Genomic DNA, 9,746 nt, shown 5'->3' on the forward strand with positions numbered 1-9,746 from the left:
CAGAAAAAGGATTCATGATCTGAGTGAGAAATTTAACAAAGAGAATATATGTCATTAAAAAAAAACAAGCAGAAATTCTGGAACTGTAGATTTCAATAAAGAGAAAAAAACAAATTTAGAGTTTCAACAATGGATTACATCAAGAAGAAGAAAGAATTTCTAAACTTAAAAACAAGCCTTTTAAAATAATGTAGTCAGTAAATAAAAAGAGCGAATAAAGCCTACATGACATATGACCACTATAAAGCAACCAAATATTTAAATTTAGGAGTTCCAGAAGATGAGATGAGCAAGGTCATAGAAAATATATTTAATGAAATAATAGCTGGCAAATTTCCAAGTCTTCAGAGCAATATGGGCATCCAGACACAGGAAGTCTAAAGATTTCCAAATAGATTCAATCTAAAGAGGTCTTCTTTAAGGCAAATTATGCTCAAACTGTCAAAAGTAAACAGAGAATTCTCTAAAAAAGGAAGCAAAAACTTCAAGTCACATAAGGAAATCCCAAATGGTCTAACAGCTGATATCTCAGCAGAAATCTTACAGGCCAGGAGGGAATTAGATGATACATTAAAAGTCTTAAAAGAAAAAAAAAAAAAGTGAACCAAAACACTATGTTCAGCAAAGGTTTTCTTTGAAAATGAAGGAGAAATAAAGTCTTTTCCAGACCAAAAACAAAACAAAACAAAACAAAACCAGGATATTCATCACCACTAAGCTGATCATATTTAAAAAATGCTTGTCAGTTCTACATCTGGAAGTAAAGGGACAGTATCTACTATCATGAAAACACAGCAAAGTATAAAACCCATAGACACAACCGATACATAAATGAGAAAGAGAAGGGATTCAAACATTACCATTATCTTAAACCACCCAACCTCATGATACATACATAATAAGAGAGAAAGTAAAGAACAAAGGATGTACAAAGCAACCAGAAAACAATTAGCAAAATGATAGAAATTATTCCTTACCTATCAATAATAATCTTGAATGTAAATCAATTAAATTCCCCACTTAAAATATGTAGACTGCCCGAATAGATAAAAAATATAACCCATCTGTATGCTGCCTACAGGAAACTCCCTTTACCAGTAAAGACACATAGACTGAAACTGAAGGAGTGGAAAAGGAAACCAAAAGTTAGCAGGAATAGCTATACCTATATCAAATAAAAGAGGCCTTAAGTCACAAACAGTAAAAAGAGACTAAGAAGGTCATTATATAATAATAAAGTGGTCAATTCAACCAGAGGATATAACAATTCTAAATATAAGTGTACCCAAGACCAGAGTACCAAACTATATAAAGCAAATATTACTATATCTAAAGGAAGAGCTAGAGTCCAAAAGAATAGTAATTGGGGTCAAACAGTCCACTCTCAGCATAGGACCTAGCGATCCCACTTATTATGTATGTATACATAGGAAGGACATTAAATCAGTATGTCGAAAATATCTGCACTCCTAAGTTTACTGCAGCATTATTCAAAGTAGCAAAAACTTGGAATCAACCTACATGTCCATTAAAAGATGAATAGATTTTTAAAATGAAGTATATATACTACTATATACTTAGGGTGCTATTCTGTATTTCTCCTATTCAGCAATAAAAAAAGAATGAAATTTTGTCATTTGCAGCAACATAGATAGAACTGGAGGTCATTCTGTTAAGTGAATTAAGTTAGAAAGACAAATATTGCATGGTCTCACTCAGATGTGAGAACAAAAAAAGTTAATCGCATTGTGGTATAGAGTACAATGATAGTTACCAGTGTTACTTCAACAAGCAACACACACTATTTTTGTAAATTTACCCTTTTAAATCTCTAAAAAATGATACTACAAAAGACTTATTTTCTTACTAATGTCTTTAAGTCGCTCAACCTTGTTTAATTTTTAAAGTAGTTCATGACCTAATCTTGCATTTATGAAATGCACTGATATCTCTGTAATAAATAAAATATTTTCAAAAGCATCTGGTACAATGATCAATATTTAATATTGACCAATCTATTAAATTTTACAATAATTTCAACATTTAATTTGACTTTTCAGATTCATGCAGAATATGCCTGATCTATTTTACTTATAGTAACCATTCACTGTCCTCTGTCAGGCCAAACATTGTTCATTCTTTCAGTTGTGCCTGTGTCACACTTCAGTAGTAGACTGAAACGTGAAATTTATTTACTCATGACAAAACAAGAAAGAACAGTCAAAAGTGAGAGAGTGAGCTTATATTTTGGCTATAAGAGCCAAGGTTGTCGAAGAGAAGGTCGGATGAGCTTAAACAGCTCAATTAGCACTTTGGGAAGTTTTGAATGCAAAGCAGAGTTAATGCCAATTTGAAGAAAAATGAAATGTATCATGGGTTTCTCTGATATAAGTAAGAGCTCTAAATCTAAAGTGTCGTATTATTCATTTAATGAGTAGTCATCTCTTAAATTTATTATCTACCTTAAACTCAGTGAATTATTTAGTTGATAAGAACTCAACAGTAAACCATAGTAATCTGCTCTCATCTCCATTACACCCTTTTTCATTGTTTGTAAATACCTTATGGTAAATTCACTAGAAAATGAGCATTTTGGAATAGAGGACTATAATTTTGCTATTACAATCTAAACCTACCATAATGCCTCATGCAAACATGTTGAGTGGATTAACTTATACATAAAAAAAATTTTAAATATAGAGGACATTTCTATGTAATTGCCTTAAAATTGAAGATGTTTTCCCTCTCAGTAGAATTCTCTCTACTTTTTCAATAAAAGCTATTAACATAATCTACATTATTGCTTAATTAAATTATCTGCAGACATTTAAATTGTTTTATGTGTGTAATGTATGAGAACAAGAGCAAGCTCTTTATTTCTCTGAATTAAGAGAAAAACTTTCAGTCTCTCTTATATTGGTTTAACAGTCTCAAGCAAGTGTATTACTTCTTTTTTCTGAACAATTTTAGTCTACTTACAATGTTTTTTATTGATAATTTCTAGCCAAGCAGGTTATACATTTTTTTTCCCACAGGAGTTAGCTAAAAGCAAAATCAATAATCTAGGTGAGTATTAACCATGTGTGTATCTTATCAATATATAAATGTTTTGCTTCATCATTGCTCATTGAAGATTTTCACAAGTTTATTGAATAGAAAACCTGGATCTGTAAAGAAATAGAAATTGTAAGGCAAGAAGAAAAATGAGATAGATTGCTTCAAAAGAGAGAAAGAAGAGTAATGGCAAGTTATTCAATAAGACTTTAGGAGGGAGGATACAGGAAAAGAAGAAATAGAAAAACCTATATAAAACACAAAAACATATTTTTAAAATAATTTTTAAATAAATCAGACCAAACTGCTTATATTGCATCATTTTAAATTATTAAAAATTGTGAAGTTCCTATGCGTATTCAAAAACTAAACAAGTCCTCTACACTGTAATGAAAGCGCAAACCACTTTGAAATCAAAATCTGCTTCATGTCTTCCTGTATAGTATAAGCTATCCCTAGAAGTTGCAAATTCCTTTCTTAAATAAATTATGTATTCTTTGCAGATGTATTATTAAGACATCTATTAAGGGAAGCAAACCATATAAAACATATAGCAAGCTGATTAATACATAGTAATTTGTTCAATAAGTAGTATTCATTACAATAAGAAGTACATTTTAACTACACTGCATAATTAACCATTACACAAAGGAAAATTCTGATCAATTACCATTTAGGAATTACATATTGTCTTTTCTTTTCAAAAGTTTCACACAAACAATGTAATATGAAAATGGAGTTAACTACTAGATATTTTAGATATAAATAAAATGCTATTGCCACAATGAAGGTGTGAACATTTCCCTCTTCCTCAAAAGCTTCCTAGCGCTCCTTTAAATCTTTCCCTCTGCCTTTCCCTTAATCCCCTTCCTATCTAAAGTTGAACAATGATCTACCTACAATCATTATAAATTGTCTGCATTTTCTAGAATGAAATCATATAGTATGCACTCATTTTTGCATGCTTTTTGTTACCTCTATTTTTTGTTCCCAGATTTCCTGTTTTCTGCATTATAGTAGAATATAGTATTTTTTGTGACTCTTTTTTTGTATGTATTAAGTATCAGTTTTTGCTTGTTATTTTAGTGATTACAATAAGGTTATAATTACATATTTAACCTAAGTGTTTACCTTCAACTGATATCATATCTCTTCATGTATGATAAAAGCCTTGCCATAATGTATTAGGTTGGTGCACAAGTAATTGGGGTTTTTGCCATTGAAAATAGTGGCAAAACCCCAACTAGTTTTGCATCAATCTGCTTCCTCCCAGGGCTTTCTTCCTGGCCCTCCTGCTACTGTGGAAAAACTTTTCACTTCTACTTTTACTATAATCATCATGTTTCATTGTTATATTGTTTTCATTTAAACTATGATATCAATTATTGAAAAATAAGATGTTTTAATCTTTAGTAAATTTATGTTTATTTCTTCTCATGTTTCTTAATTTTTATCTAGTTAGTGCTAAAGGCATATTTTGGTATTAATGATTAGATAATCCTTGTATAAAAGAGGAATATATTTAGGTTATATGAACCCAAATACGACATTTGTTGAGTTTAGATTAGTTTTGCCTACTAAAAAAAAAAGATAAATAAAAACAAGAAGGAGCAAAGTAAGAGTGACTCACATACTTAATTGTTTTCCTGTTAGTGTTAGCTAGTGCATTATAATGCTAGGTAATGTATTATAATGTTAGTGTTCTGCATTACCTAGTTGGAGAAAATTTCTACTTTTAGTACTTTATTTTTTTCAATTTATTTATTTATTTTATTATACTTTATGTTCCAGGTTACATGTGCACAATGTGCAGGTTTGTTACATATGTACACATCTGCCATGTTGGTGTGCTGCACCCATCAACTCATCATTTACATTAGGTATATCTCCTAATACTATCGCTGGTGCCTCCCCCCACCCTACAACAGGCCCCGGTGTGTGATGTTTCCCTTCCCGTGTCCAAGTGATCTCATTGTTCAGTTCCCACCTATAAGTGAGAACATGTGGTGTTTGGTTTCTGTTCTTGCGATAGTTTGCTGAGAATGATGGTTTCCAGCTTCATCCATGTCCCTACAAAGAACATGAACTCATCCTTTTTTATGGCTGCATAGTATTCCATGGTGTATATGTGCCGCATTTTCTTAATCTAGTCTGTCATTGATGGACATTTGGGTTGGTTCCAAGTCCTTGCTATTGTGAATAGTGCCGCAATAAACATACGTGTGCATGTGTCTTTATAGCAGCATGATTTATAATCCTTTGGGTATATCCAGTATATCCAGTAATGGGATTGCTGGGTCAAATTGTATTTCAAGTTCTAGATTCTTGAGGAATCACCACACTGTCTTCCACAATGGTTGAACTAGTTCACAGTCCCACCAACAGTGTCAAAGTGTTCCTATTTCTCCACATCCTCTCCAGCACCTGTTGTTTCCTGACTTTTTAATGATCGCCAATCTAACTGGTGTGAGATGGTATCTCATTGTGGTTTTGAACTGCATTTCTCTGATGGCTAGTGAAGATGAGCATTTTTTCATGTGTCTGTTGGCTGCATGAATGTCTTCTTTTGAGAAGTGTCTGTTCATATCCTTTGCCCACTTTTTGATGGGTTTGTTTTTTTTTTTTCTTGTAAACTTGTTTGAGTTCTTTGTAGGTTCTGGATATTAGCCGTTTGTCAGATGAGTAGATTGCAAAATTTTTCTCCCATTCTGTAGACTGCTTGTTCACTCTGATGGTAGTTTCTTTTGCTGTGCAGAAGCTCTTTAGTTTAATTAGATCCCATTGACAATTTTGGCTTTTTCTGTATCTATTGAGATAATCATGTGTTTTTTGTCTTTGGTTCTGTTTATATGCTGGATTACGTTTATTGATTTGTGTATATTGAACCAGCCTTGCATCCCAGAGATGAAGCCTGCTTCATCATGGTGGATAAGCTTTTTAATGTGTTGCTGGAATTGGTTTGCCAGTACTTTATTGAGGATTTTTGCATTGATGTTCATCAGGGATATTGGTCTAAAATTCTCTTTTTTTGTTGTGTCTCTGACAGACTTTGGTATTAGGATGATGTTGGCCTCATAAATTGAGTTAGGGAGGATTCCCTCTTTTTCTATTGATTAGAATAGTTTCAGAAGGAATGGTAACAGCTCCTCCTTGTACCTCTGGTAGAATTCGGCTGTGAATCCATGTGGTCCTGGACTTTTTTTGGTTGGTAGGCTATTAATTATTGCCTCAATTTCAGAGCCTGCTATTGGTCTATTCAGGGATTCCACTTCTTCCTGATTTAGTCTTGGGAGAGTGTATGTATCCAGGAATTTATCCACTTCTTTTAGGTTTTCTAGTTTATTCGCGTAGAGGTGTTTATACTATTCTCTGATTGTAGTTTGTATTTCTGTGGGGTCGGTGGTGATATCACCTTTATCATTTTTTATTGCATCTATTTGATTCTTCTCTCTGTTCTTCTTTATTAGTCTTGCTTGTGGTCTATCAATTTTGTTGATCTTTTCAAAAAAACAGATCCTGGATACGTTGATTTTTTGACGGGATTTTTGTGTCTCTATCTCCTTCAGTTTTGCTCTGATCTTAGTTATTTCTTGCCTTCTGCTAGCTCTTGAATGTGTTTGCTATTGCTTCTCTAGTTCTTTTAATTGTGATGTTAGAGTGTCAATTTTAGATCTTTCCTGCTTTCTCTTGTGGACATTTAGTGCTATAAATTTCCCTCTACACACTGCTTTAAATGTGTCCCAGAGATTCTGGTATGTTGTATCTTTGTTCTCATTCATTTCAAAGAACATCTTTATTTCTGCCTTCATTTCATTATGTACCCAGAATTCATTCAGGATACATACACAGGTTGTTCAGTTTCCATGTAGTTGAGAGGTTTTGCATCAGTTTCCTAATCCTGAGTTCTAGTTTGATTGCACTGTGGTCTGAGAGACAGTTTGTTACAATTTCTGTTCTTTTACATTTGCTGAGGAGTGTTTTACTTCCAACTATGTGGTCAAGTTTGGAATAAGTGTAATGTGGTGCTGAGAAGAATGTATATTGTGTTGATTTGTGGTGGAGAGTTCTGTAGATGTCTATTAGGTCTACTTGGTGCAGAGCTGAGTTAAATTCCTGGATATCCTTGTTAACTTTCTGTCTCATTGATCTGTCTAATGTTGACAGTGGAGTGTTAAAATCTCCCATTATTATTGTGTGAGAGTCTAAGTCTCTTTTTAAGTCTCCAAGGACTTGCTTTATGAATCTGGATGCTCCTGTATTAGGTGATTATATATTTAGGATATTTAGCTCTTGTTGTTGAATTGATCCCTTTACCATTATGTAATGGCCTTCTTTGTCTCCTTTGATTTTTATTGGTTTAAAGTCTGTTTTATCAGAGACTAGGTTTGCAACCCCTGCCTTTTTTTGTTTTCCATTTGCTTGGTAGATCTTCCTCCATCCCTTTATTTTGAGCTTATGTGTGTCTCTGCACCTGAGATGGGTCTCCTTAATATAGCGAACTGATGGGTCTTGACTCTATCCAATTTACCAGTCTGTGTCTTTTAATTGGAGCATTTAGCCCATTTACATTGAAGGTTAATATTGCTATGTTTGAACTTGATCCTGTCATTATGATGTTAGCTGGTTATTTTGCTCGTTAGTTGATGTAGTTTCTTCCTAGCGTCAATGGTCTTTACATTTCAGCATGTTTTTGCAGTGGCTGGTACCGGTTGTTCTTTTCCATGTTTAGTGCTTCCTTCAGGAGCTCTTGTAGGGCAGGCCTGATGGTGACAAAATCTCTCAGCATTTGCATGTCTGTAAAGCATTTTATTACTTTTACTTCTTTAAGGAATCTCCACACTGTTTTCCATGCCACCTTGGTTGCACTTGATAGTATCTTTTTGCATTTTATCATTTCGGTTGTTGTGCAATGGCATTCTTCTACATTTAATTTGTCTTTATCTGATAACTGCTGAGATTGAATACATTTTCATTTGCTTATTGGCCCTTTGGATATCTTCTTTTCTAAAGTGCTGGTTTAAAGTTTTGCCCCCCTTTTCCTCCTTTTTTCTAGAATTGTAAATTTGTCAGGATGCATTATCTAGGGGAACAAAATGTGCACACACACACACACACACACACACACACACATATTAGGAGATTTATGTTAAGGAGTTGGCTCAGGTGATTGTGAGGACTGACAAATCTGAAATATGCAGGATGGGCTGGCAAGGTGGAAACTTACGCAGGATTTATATATAATAATTTCTAGGCAGAATTCATTCTTTTCTAGGAAACCTTAGTTTATACTCTGAAGGCCTTTAACTGATTAGATGAGACCCACCCATTTTATCAAAGGTTATCACTTTTCCTTAAAATCAACTGATTGTACAGGTTCAGCACTGTTATCTGTGGTGCTGCAGGTGTCCACTGTTAAGTAGTGGCTGCATATTATGCAGAAGCATCTGGAAACCAGGTTTGTGTTTTCCTTTCCTCAGTGAACTAATCGTAGTGAACTCTCAATGATGGTATAGGTACAGGCTGAGAGAAAGAAGATAATACATCAAGACCGGGGGCTATGGGCATTTGGGCCACTTCCTTAAGTAACTTATTTGTGCCTTCAGGGGCTGTTGTAGCCTGATCTTGTATATACTACTTTGATTCAATGATTCGGTGCTTCTGTACATGCTGAATTGTACATCTTCATCAGTAAAGCAATACCTAGTTCATAAAAGGCAACTTGCATGGTAACTTGGTATTCCTTGATTAACCATTCAGAGTCTCTACTATAAAAACTTCTTAGATAGTTCTCTCCAGAGAAATGTGTTTCTTCAGAGAAAATGTATTATATAATTGCAGGGGCTGAAAAGTCTGAAATTTATAGGGCAGTTTGGCAGGATGAAAAACTCAGGCAAAAAATAATTCTGTAATGTTGAGGCAGATTTTTTTTTTTTTCAGGACAAACTCAGTTTTTACTTTTTTTTTTTTTCTTTTTACATTGTTTCACTTAGAATCACAGTTTATTTATTTTTTATAGTTTATTGCAGTACAGGTAGTGTTTGGTTGCATGAGATTTTTAGTGATGATTTGTGAGATTTTGGTGCACCCATCACCCAAGAAGTATACACTACACCCTATTTGTAGTCTTTTATCTCTCATTTACCTCACACCCTATCTCACAAGTCCCCAAGGTCCATTCTATAATTCTTACACCTTGCGTCCTCGTAGCTTAGCTGTCACATATCAGTGAGAATATATGATGTTTGGTTTTCTATTCCTGAGTTACTTTTCTTAGAATAATAGTCTCCACTCTCATCCAGGTTGCTGTGAATGCTCTTTATACGTGTGTATGTTTGTATATATATACATATATACATATTAACAGACACACATATTAACAACATGTATATATATACACATACATCCCACAGTTACTTTAACAACTCGTTGATTGATGGGCATTTAGGTTGGTTCTACGGTTTTGTAATTGTGAATTATGCTGCTGTAAACATGCATGTCTAAATATCTTTTCTGAATAATGACTTATATTCCTCTGGGTAGATACTCAGTAGTGGGATTGCTGGATCAAATGGTAGTTCTACTTTTTGTTCTTTAATCTCCACACTGTTTCATAGCGGTTGTACTAGCTTACATTCCCACCAACAGTGTTGAAATGCTTCCTGATCACTGCATCCATGCCAACGTCTGCTATT

This window comes from Macaca thibetana, chromosome 1 (genome assembly GCF_024542745.1).
Source record: "Macaca thibetana thibetana isolate TM-01 chromosome 1, ASM2454274v1, whole genome shotgun sequence".
In the NCBI taxonomy this organism is placed as follows: Eukaryota; Metazoa; Chordata; class Mammalia; order Primates; family Cercopithecidae; genus Macaca; species Macaca thibetana.